Genomic DNA, 12,614 nt, shown 5'->3' with positions numbered 1-12,614 from the left:
TTTTGCCTTTGTTTTTACTACTTTGTTCAAAAACTATGCAAAGGAGCTTGAGGGGTTCCACGCTCCATAGAAGTTAATGGAGCCTGGAGAACCTCAGGCTCATTTGCATAGTTTTGATGATCCTGATGGTAGATTTCCTTTGAAGGACATTTACCACCAGGATGAAGGATTGTAAACCAAGCACACTGACATACTGGTGTGTGTCCCCTTTGACAGGTTCAGATGTTCTTTTAGCTTATTCTGCCCTGGTTTTGAACAAAAAAAAAAATGCCTTTAAATTATGCAAATGAGCTTGAGGGACTCCAAGTTTCATAGGTGTAAATGGAGCCTGGAGAACCCCAGGCTCATTAGCATAATTTTTAAAGCTTTTTTTTTTCTAAAAACCAGGGCATAGAAAGCTTAAAGAAGAGCATATCCTGCCAGAGGGAGCACACACCAGTATGTCAGTGTGCTTGGTTGACAATCCTTCATCCTGGTGGTAGATGCCCTTTAATAAGATCTCTCCAGCAGCACCTGCCACTGAATAAAATCACTAGCAGCCCACTAATAAATTGTACACAGCAGTACATTAGCAGTCACAGGTCCTTTATTGTATAAAAAAAATCAACTCCGTACTTGCGGTACAAGGGGTTGGCCGCTTTTCAATAATTATCTTCCATTAGTCAAGTCTCTGCATGTATATGTACCTGTGTCTTTGCCTTAGTGAAGAGTCGGCTCTTTCATGTGAACAACGGGAGTTGGCTCCCTGCTCCCTTTTTCCCAATAAAATTGTGTTAAAAGTGGTGTGGAGTGGGGTTACTGAGGCCTGAGGCTCCCTATTATAAATTATATGGAAAGCTGTTCAGGAACCAGAAGAGCCGGCTCTCCTTAGTGAGTGGAGCCTAATGATCCAGCTCTCTAGCGAGAGCCGGACTTCCTATCATTATCCTGTGAGTGCCTCAACCTGCTATCCATATGCTGTATGCATCTCCACACAACTTCCTGTTTCAGTGTTCAGACATGCTACAGAGTGCATAGAGAGTCTGCACACAGAAATAAAGGAAGCATCAGGGATGATGAATCAATTGGTGAACATTCAGGAAATATTATTAAGGCAGTAAAGGCACATGGGCAATTTATGTAAAAGAGTGGCCAACCCCTTTAACCATGCTGTAGCTTCTTCCTCTTCTCCCCGCAGTGTCCTGTGCAATAGTGCAGCCAGAGACACATTGGGGCACATTTACTCAGAGTAGTGGAGTAAATGGAGTTTGCCTGTGTATATTGCAGAGTGTGCCAGATTCAGGATTTGTGACTTCATTCATATCTCTTATTTTCTAAATGTAAGGAATCATTGGGGAGATTCCAAACATTTCCTTAAAAGCAGCGCTAAGACATATTCCACTTATTGCTCCTCCACCTCCCCACGTAAAGCAGGAGGAGAAGAAATGCTGCCACTGCAGATAGTAGAAAAGGCGATGGCTTTCTTGGTGTAAATGTCTAGCGTATCACAAGTATGTTATATGAGCCTCAATCTGCCTGATGAGCCTCCAATGGAGATGTAAACTTATTCCTATATATTTGTTTTTCTTACACTATTTGGTTCTCTTTCATTTGTTTTGGAGAACATTAAACCAGAGAAAACACTAAGTAACTTACTGCAACATTTCTCACTGCAGAATTACAGCAGCAAACGCCTGAAATAGGTTAATTTTTGTCTCATTGCCTAGGAACTAGGTTATGCTTAGTTATAAAATCTGATGCATAAATTGACATATTGCTGACTTTCCATGCACAGGACATTTTTTTTTTAACTATGCACCTGCGTGTTGGTCCCAATCTGATACTGATGTCCAATTTTTAGGTAGATAATCAGTATCAAAAGTACAAAATATTCAAAGAGAAAAAGAGGTGTGCCAATAGACAAAATTATTTAAAAAAGTGATAAATCTTTATTTCAACAATAGAAAAACTCCATCAAGGCATGAAGGACAAGTTAAAAACAATTAAAAAACATACATGAGTCAAAATGTTTGGCACAACCAGGTAAGGTTCAACAAACAAACACCTCCTCCATACAGTGGAACCTGGCCCCTAGTATGATACAATTACAATAGAAGGATGAATAAGGCCCAAGCTGTTTAATGACCCTGAACAGATGAAGATAAATCTGCCATAACAATCATAGTGCGGCTATAGGATAAATGGGTAAGTATACATTACGAGTCAGTGGTCAGCAGGCAGGCATCAGTACAATAAGTCAACAGGGCGGCTCAGCAGTAGTGGAGGACGTGGAGGACTCCCCACGAGTTCCGTCTCCCAAGTGGAGACTTCCTCAGGGGTGAAAGTGTCCTCAATTAAGCCATGCTCCCTTAAGTACCCCCCTGTTGTACCTTACAACAGATGTATCTCCAATCAATGGTGCCGTGTGTTCAGCGCGAAAAACCAGATGTCGTCAAAACCGGAAGTGACGTCCAAACCGGAAGTGACGTCAGGCTCTGCTGACAGAGATCGCGATACCAGGTTGCTAGGTGATGAAAAGGCGTCATGTATACAATAGTGTCGATCGCGGTATTGAAAGGTAAACAAAGGAGTTTGTAATTTAAACTACTGGGTGAGAAGAAATATATTAAAAAACCGTCAGTTTGTTCAATAGATGGCGCAGCCGATAGTAAACATTGATTTCAGTATGGAAACGCGAACAAGTATGCAATATCCCTCTCGGGAACACCATAGATTTTATACAAAAGAGTGAAATTGGTATCTATATGAACAAGAATCAAAAGATTTTATATCGATGGATTTTTCTCATGAGCATTCATTCATATTGCTGAGAAAAAAAGTGTCAAAAGTACAAAATCTTTCACACATCTGTCTGAGACCCCATTCACACTGCCGTTGTGGGACGTATATATGGCTGCTAGTTTGCCACCATGTGTGCCACTGTACAGCGCATTACACGGGAAAATATAGAACATGCTCTATATTTCTGTGTTTGTATGGCTGTGTACCGCTATTTCCTATGTCTGGGCTATAGCAAGGTGGGCACATGTCCATGTGAATGTAGCCTAATACAGAGAGCTACAGTTATTGCAACAATTGGATAATTTACCTTAGATTAATAGGACATATGTAAATAACCCTAGTATGTGTATGACTCAACTACACAGAGGGCCACAAAGTGTCACCCCATTCTTCCACATAGACCAGTGATGGCGAACCTTTTAGAGAATAAGGGCCCAAACTACATCAAGACCCACATTATTGCCGGATTGGTTGCCGAACCTGAAATCCATTAAATTCAGGCCCCTAACAAATAGCCATGGGAGTTCCCTGGCCAATTATAACTGAAGCTAGGAGCTTCAATTTGCCGGATTGGCTGTTCAGCCATTACTCCGGCAAAATGTCAAGGTCAGACCTGTGCCCTGCAAAGGAACGTGGGATCGCTCATTTGGAATTGCTCCTTGTTCTGCCACAAATTTATATCGTATTGGCCTTTTGAGGACACCAATACAGTTGAAAGATGAAGGGCAAATTTGGACGTTTGTTGTATTTTCTCTTCAGACAGTAGGAGCTCCAAATATAATCCAGTCTTTCCACATGTTCTCACTCTTCCTGCAGTCACAATGGTATATCTTGAATTTCGTGAAACTGAAAAGATTCTTCAAGTCTTGTCTGGTGAACTCTGTGCTGGGTCGGTGGCTTGAGTGCCCACAGAGAGGGCTCCAAGTGCTACCTCTGGCACCTGTGCCATAGGTTCGCCATCGCTGACATAGACTGTAAGCTCTTGTGAGCAGGGACCTCACTCCTTTTGTTCCACATGACTGTTTGTGCTCTGCCATGTTTTATTATATTTGTATATGTCCCCTATGATTTTTTAAACGCTACAAAATATGATGGCGCTATATAAATAAAGATTATTATTGTTAAATGGCAGCATGCTTGAAATGTCTGGCCTGACATTGTTTCCCAAAGTAACTATTCATTTGTGCATCATACTTGTTTAACAAGAAAATTATTTCGTGAAGGCCTCAAGGGAAGTGTTAATATATCTTACCAGGTAGTCCCATAGAAAGTAACAACATAATATACCTATGATATTCTGCTTGATATTTGGTTGTTATTCAATTCATTCAATTTAATCTTGGAGTGCATTTTCTTTATAATGCATATAGACCCCCAATCTGGTTATGTATCTATATATGGGACTTGTATGTGTTTAGCTGTGTTCTGTTTTCTATACAGAACTCAATTTTGGCCGAGCTTGGTTCTGTATCTACATATTGAGTTTGGTGCTTTATCTAATGTACTAAACTTTGTCCTGATGCTGTATATAGGCACTGCTTTTATAATAATGCATGGCAGGCGCCATATCATAATTTGAGGGACAATGTACATATTTGAATTGAAGGCTTTTTTAAGATTCACCCTGTTTAGTGATTATCTAGAAATTGCCCTGGCAAAAAATACTTTGATTTCTCATCTGCTTGATTATCTCAAGAACCATCATTACAGAATCAGCTTCAGGACCACAACACACTCCGTAGGCACAGATATTATATAGATAACTAGCTATAGATATCGGCGCTGCCTGACATAGGAAATAACTGCTTTAAGCTATAACAAAATAGAATAAGTTAACAAAAGATATTTTATATGTATCTCTGACTCTGGCTCTCTCTGAGTTCCTCTGACTGTCTCTTTCAGCGACTATGTCAGGCCATCTCTTTCAGTTAATGTCTCTGTCTCTTTCAGTGACTGTCTCTAACCGTCTTTTTTTTAGTGACTGTTTCTGACCATCCAATTCAGTGACTATCTCATTCAGCGACGGTCTCTGACAAAGCTAATGACCTGTGGCAGAAAAGCAACCAATCCACAGTTGAGTTTCTAACTGCCACAGCAGCAGACAATAGCTCCGGTATATGTTGGTTAATAAGTGGATTTTAGAAAGCGTGGGCTGGAAATTTCAGCTCAATACCGAGTCGTCTATGACGTTCCCTGAGTCACAGAGAACGGCTGTGCAAAATATGGTGACTTTAAACGCGCCGGTGCAGATTCCTTTACCGGTCATACATCCATACATACATACATACATACACTCACCTTTACTACATGTAAGGAGGCTTCATGAGTTTGTTACAGATAATTGTGCAATTAATGGAGTGAGATAGATGTATACATGTGTCATATTATATTGCTTTTTTTTTACCATACATAGAGCAGTATATTCTGTTTTCCTGGGAGCAGGCACTGTCAGTGTTCAATGTTTATGGAAAGACTTGAGGCTTTGTAATAGCTTCAGTGCCAACGTTTGCTTACTGCTTTTTGTAGTCCACAGGGATGAATACACAACATTGGAACAGGACATTATTTACCATTGTCACCCACACCCCTAAAACCTAACCTTAACTCAACAGAGCTATGAGTATAATGACCACAGCAATTATTAACTGCAATCTACCATCAATCTGCATTTCACCATATTAAAGGGGTTATCTAATGTAAGGACAGTTTCTGATGTGTTTTCACGACTAGGTTGTGTATATAATTCAAGAATTTGGGGGAGGGTGGGCTGTGTAAATTTTAATTAGGTCAAGGGGGTTCTATATATTATAATGAATTAGGAGGTGATGCAGGAGAACAGTGTAGTTTGTTTTATATATGGGGTAACAGCTTAGTCAGATGAGTAGATATGGAGAGGCACAGTGTATCCATACAGACATGGGGGGAATTTTTTCATAAGCTGGCATGGAGGTGGCGTAATCGCGAAATAACCAAAATTTCTTGCAGTGCGCAAGAAATTGCTATAATTTTACTACTTCAGCGCCAGAAAACTGGCATTGAAGCACAAATAACTGCCCCCCATAGTTGTTGTCCTGGAGACACTTTAATGCCAGGGATTAATCATCTCCCTTTGGTACTTTACTTTGCAATGCCCGGGTAGGTAAAATTACCTTAATATTTATTGTGTACCTGATCACAAGTTGCATATGGTATTATAGCTACTCAGTTGAAGTGAATGAGGCAGAGCTGCAATACCCCACCTAAGCTAAAGACAAATCTTGTATCATCCATGAAAGACATCAGTGATGTATTTCAAATCCCAGAAACCCCTTTTCTCTAATTTTCTATTACCAACTTTTTATAAGTATTGGGTTCACTGACTTAAAGGAAATCTACAGTTTAATTTTATGCATTATGAACCAAACATACATTGAGAATTCTGTAGTTACACTGATGCAGAAACATATCTTGTCTAATCACTGATCACAGTGAAAAAACACTGAAAAAACTATTATCATAATGAGGTCTGTTGCTCCTGTGGCTGCCCCGGCGCTCTCCTCTTACCCTAATTATGTACTGCTCCAGCCTTGTCCTGCCCCGCATAAGTCGAGCTTATGTCAACACTGTGTTGTCCCCGACAGGCAGACGTAATCGATCTCTGCACCATCCCCCAGCTGCTGTGTATAAGTCATCCGGCTCAGGTTGATTATTCCTGTCTGGATAGTTCAGGCAGCTCTTGTGTATGTGGAAGTAATATGTTTATGTACGACAACCAGTCTGCGCCCAGCTTTCCCAAGGTACTGAATTTTATAATGTTTTTTTTTAGCAAAACCACTCGGTTCAGGGATTATAGAAGATATGTTTCTGCATCAGTGTAGCTACAGCATTCTCAAGGTATGTTTGGTTCACAATGCATAAAAACAAATGGTAGATTTCCTTTAAGATGGACCCCATCACTCTGTGATATTTACATCCTAACACTGACCTAAACAAGTAGTAACTTATATAACATGTTTATGATTTTGCAATGAAACAAACAATTCATTCGGTAATATCTGCAGGTTAAAAAAGGGGATTAAAACTTATGCAAAAAACACATGTAAATCTGCCTCAAAAATGCACTACAAATTACAAAAATCCGGATAAAAAAGCACATAAAAGCAGTATGTGTATGTGATGCAGACTTGCATGAAGATTCTCCACATGACAATTATCAAAGTGTGCAGATACTATATTAGTATCTATGGTCATATGCTTTGCCTCTTTTTTGCTGAAGTGTTGATGAATATTTTGTGAATAATTGTGTGCTAGTGTTTTCTTTTTTGTTGTTGTTGTGGTTTTCTGCTCTTTAGATTTATCATTGTGGGTTTTCCTACTTTTTGAAGTTGGTTGTTTACGACTTTGTTTAAAAAGTTGCATAAAAGTCACACATTTTGGAGCAACCTATTCTAATCTTTTTCCAATGCCAGCAGGAAAATGGAGTTTATTGCACCAAAATTTGCAACTTTTTGCTACATTTTCCTAATATGTGACTTTTTAAATCATCATCATCTTGATTCCTAAGATGATTCAAGTGCACACTACTCAGCCGCAGCGAACTTAGTTGCAAAGATCCACAAATCCACCAATGTGCAAGGCAATTTGAAATATGTGCAAAAAAAAAGGATAAAAATAAGGATTGTGATAAACTCCTACTTGGTATCCTCCAATATGAATAATTATTTTATTTTTTGCCAGCAGAGGGCACACAATACTAAATTACACACAAAGGATGCAGAAAGGATGATTAATACATAGAAAAAAGTGATTGGTCTTTAAAAAACAAAATAAAAAAAAACTGCTAAAAGTTGTTGGACAAGTGCAGTGCCCTGGGGTTGTATTAAGGTTACCATGGGTACCAGATATTGTGTAGAGTTTGTGGGGCCCCCGCTGGTCTCAAGTTTTAAATACATAGCTACAGTCCTGTACCTCTGCTGTGTCGTATCCACTCAAGTTACAAGGCAAATGTAAAAAAAAAGCACCCACACGTCAATAAAAAAACTCCTGACAATATTACTAAGACTTGATAATACCCGCACACATTGTCACCGGACCACAATCGAAATTCAGACTTGTTTTTACAGATATTCTGTGAATGACAATACACATGCTGAGGGCTGTCTAACACACTAGAAGATTAGTGAATGACTTCAGTTCTTATGAGACACGGCAGAAGTGACATCTAACAGCTTACAGATGACTTCTGTGCTTCATCATTACAACTCCACTTAGTTTGGCCTCAGATGTCTTAAAGGGAACCTACCACCACAAATCTACCTATAAAGGTAGATCGGGTGGTAGGTGGATCAATGGGACGTGAGGATAGCCCTTTTAACGGCTAATCCTCACGTTCTCGCACTTTTTTAGTAACTTTTATTAGACTTTTATGCAAATTTTATTATGCGGCTACTATGCTGCATCTGAGGTTACACGAGGCGGCTACTCCACGCCCCGGTAGCCTCTTTTATCCTCCTACTCACCATCTTCGGCACGCAGCTGCTCGTAGCTGCGCGCCCTTGTCCGACGATCCTGCAGTCTGCGCATGCACAGAACAGCAGGCCCGCGCCTGCACGGTCACTGCTCCGAAGCCATGGCTGCACCGGCGCGAGCCTGCTGTTCTGCGCATGCGCAGACTGCAGGATCGTCGGACGAGGGCGCGCAGCTATGAGCAGCTGCGCGCCGAAGATGGTGAGTAGGAGGAGAAAAGAGGCTACAGGGGCATGGAGTAGCCGCGCCAGGTAACCTCAGATGCGGCTACTCCACGCCCCAGTAGTCACATAATAAAATTTGCATAAAAGTCTGATAAAAGTTACTTAAAAAGTGCGGGGAGGTGAGGATTAGCCCTTAAAAGGGCTATCCTCACGACCCATTGATCCACCTATCACCCGATCTACCTTTATAGGTAGATTTGTGGTGGTAGGTTCCCTTTAAGCTTCATACTGTGCCCCTAAAAATATCAGTCACTCACAGTGTATTGTCCCGTAGATAACAAGCAATGCACACTTTACTCCTAAACAATATACAGTATTTACACCTCACACCATGACTGAGCTGTGCTCCCTAAATAAAAAACATACACTGTGTATTTTGATGTATTATAATAAATATTTAAAGTGTAACTGTAAAGCTATGATGATCAAATTATTATATGTGATTCCCCCTTTAAAATGAACAGAACGATGCCTACTTTGTGCTGCTCGTCATTTTCTTTCAAAAGTTATGGTAGGAGTGGGTGGAGACTAATGTCTGTCAGTTTATGCCCTCAGGCTGAGGCCAGTTACCTTGCCCACAGATCCCATGATGCCTTGTGCTCTTTCTCAAAGTAATTTAGCATGAAATCCATTTAGTTTCCCACAAGTAAATCCACTGAATGGTGTGCATACAGGATGTATATGGTGACAGCCTGGCAGTTTCCATCACATGGAGGTGCAGGGAATATGTAATAAGTGGTAGAAATCATAAGTAAACCAGTTATATGCAGAGGGACAGAGGGACTGACAGGGAACAGGGAGATCTTGTACCTCACTATTCTGTGCAGGAGACATCTGTATTTACACTTTCAGCCTGCTACATACGCAGTCACGTGACCTCCTCCCCTGTGACACGGAGGAGCAGCTCCTCCCCTGCCAAGAAACCGTCTGAGAAAAAAACTATAAACAAACCTTATCAGCTTATCAGCACATGGAGAGTAAGCAGCTCCTACAGCACTGAGAGGGGTGTAGCAAAGAAACTGCTGCATATTGGTAAAGATAATGGGCTAAGTTGTTTTACAACCCAAGAGCTATTGAATTGTGGGAAAAAAATCCTTTACAGTTTAAGATAGATAGGACTTGCCTGTGCACCCACACATTCAGTTGTAGCTTTTCTGCACTTTTGCAACATTCCCCACTGCAGCCTAGCCTTTCTTCGGTTGTTGTAGACAGACAGGGCACAGAATATTGGAGTGGCTGGCTTATGCGGCCTTGGGCACGCTATGGTCATGGTGCTTGGTATGGAGACTGGAGGGCTAATCTACAGCCTGGCAGGTCTCCAGCAGGTGGTGTGTGCAAGAAATATGGAGGGAGAGGCTGATGCAATTAGGGTTTCCCTGGGGCAAACCTTGAGGTGTATATAAAAATCCCTGAGTGATGGAAGATGGGGAGCCCATGGTGGTGAAGCAGGGATCACATGGAGGCACGTTGTGAACATCAGTGTTTGTTTGAACTATAGCATAACATCAACAGCAGCAGGTTCAACAGGCTGGAAAGCTGGTAGGAGATAGCTAGTCCCCAGGAAGGGTTGCTCGCAGCCTTGTAATAGCTTCAGGCTGGGCTGGTAGATGGGGCTGAGGCTGGACAGTGGACCTCTGCTATGGGGCTTAGTCTCCTGACTTGCCCGAGGTGCCAGGCAGCGGGCCTGAGCGGACCTCTGCTTCCTGGTAGTGTAGCACTTGTGCAGCACAGATTCCTCTGTTTCTGGAATCTACTGACTCTGCAGTACCATGTGCTCACACTCAAAATGCCACAAGGGGTTTTTATACTCCCCTAGTGAGGTGGCAGCACTCCCCAATGAGCTTCCATCTTGCTTTACAATAGTACAAAGGATATAATTGGTTAATAACATTTCACATGTTACCTCTTGCCTTACCAGGCAGTGGCTTCACGCTGCAAATACTAAGTTTCCCATGTTACAGACCTCCTAGTGTGGCGATCAATCTCACCAGGCAGCTATTGGCATGAAGAAGGACATTTACACAACACCAACCCATCCTATGAATTGGCAGGGCTGTTGTACTTTTCTGCTCTGGAATTCTATAAGTGGATTGCATGCCAACTAGTTAGTGTTATTAAGGAGAGTCCAGAGGCTCTCCAGGACTGTCATATAGCGATTTCTATTTCAACCTATTTTAAGGGAAACAATATATTCACTCCTCGGCAAGACAGTTGTATAAAAGTATATCACATGAATGGGGCACATTTACTTAACAGGTCACTTGAGTTCACTGAAAGTGCCTGAAATCATGAATGTGTCGCTTCACCATCTTTTTTGTGGTGCATTTTAAACATAGGGCGTCCGACACAATTTAAAAGTTACATCCCGCGCTCAGTCCAAATTAGTCGGACCGTTTGACGGCACGTCCCCTAATTTGTGTCGCATGGAAGCCAGCGCAGCTGCACCACAAAAGGGTCACGTGTGCCACAATCGCAGCACAGACACTTCTTAAATACCTGTGCAAGCCGTTTTAGCCCCGAAAAAGGTGCACAGTCCGACAAAAGTGCAGTGCGCGACCCTTATTAAATGAGCCCCATAGTGTTCAAACAGCCTTGGGGATGGGCAAAAAAAAAAATATACGATAAATATAATATATATATACATATATATAAAATATAAATATAAAAACTAAATAACTAAAAATTGTAATCATACCCTTCCACTACAATACACAAAAAATATATAAACAGTTACATATCCCCACATACAAAAACATTTTTAAATAAATGATTATCCCAAAAATACAATACATAAAACTTCCAAATATCTGGATTACTGCTTTTTTTATGATTTTTGCAACCAGCAACATTTTTTGATCAAAAAGTCGATCAGCTCACATAACTGGATGAATGAATCCACCAGCTGGTACTGCAAAAATAGCCTCCTTACATAGCTCTCTATACTGAAGTATAAAAAAGTGTCTTATTGTGGCAATATGTTTTTTTAGCTTTTATAAAATTGATATTAAAACATAATTAACATAACTAAATTTGTGATGAGGTTAAAAACAACATTGCAGATCCAGGAATTTATTTCCATTCCTGGCTTCCTGATGAAATTAATAGCTTCTACTTTCTACTTTTTGCTTGTTCATCACAGATCACACGACCAGTGAGTGCAGGAGTTCTTGCAGGTCCTTCTAGACCCAGAGCAGTCTGCCTTGGAGGCTGTAACATGTTATGTCCTAATTACAGTGCTAATTACAAGGAACTCAGCAATGAAATGAAATAAAGGTCTGTTATGACCTTATTGCGACACAATGAATACAAATAATAAATGAAAAAGTATTACCTTTTTGTCTCATTTATATCAATAAAATATGTATACTGTATGTTGTATGTCACTATACTGACAGGGAAGAACTGCGTGTTACTACTTTAAAAGTGCCTGTCCTGGTCTTGAACTGGTTAAAAAGCTTCACTTTGTTTGGAATGGAAAGTTTCCCATCTCACGATGAGATTGCATTTCTGCTATGTCAATCACTACTTCACAATTGTATGACTATTCTGCCAAGTAAACACAAGCATGAAATAATCCATAGTATCTTGGCCCCCTTCCTAAATACAGATGGGCGTATTTATATTCATGGTTAAACAAATCCTCAAATTACTCTTTGTCATAGCTGCTTATAACTTAGCAACAATAAATGTAAGGTGACCTCAAGATTCATGCCCAAAACCTATGAATTAAAGTTAAATTCTGATGAGGCTTTAGATAAATAATCCAGGAACTCCTATAATGAAAGTGTATTAGCAGGAGGTAAATTCATATAAGTCTATGTTCACACATATTGTTCATTGTTTGGATTTATACAGTAACTTAAAAGCTGTTACAGAAACATAAATCACAAAATAAAGTGAGTGGATGGCACAGGAGAAGGAATTTCCTGCAAAAAGGAAGAGATAAGAGATTTTCTGCTTAGTCATGAAGTTCTAATGATAGTAGTATTGAATGATACTAATGTTAATATTATTTACAGAAATATACCATATTTTTTCGGACTATAACACACACCTTACTATAAGATGCACCCTAGATTTAGTCATCCATTAAAAGGTTAAATA

This window comes from Engystomops pustulosus, chromosome 1 (genome assembly GCF_040894005.1).
Source record: "Engystomops pustulosus chromosome 1, aEngPut4.maternal, whole genome shotgun sequence".
Taxonomy (NCBI): domain Eukaryota; kingdom Metazoa; phylum Chordata; class Amphibia; order Anura; family Leptodactylidae; genus Engystomops; species Engystomops pustulosus.
This window is presented reverse-complemented; position numbering follows the sequence as displayed.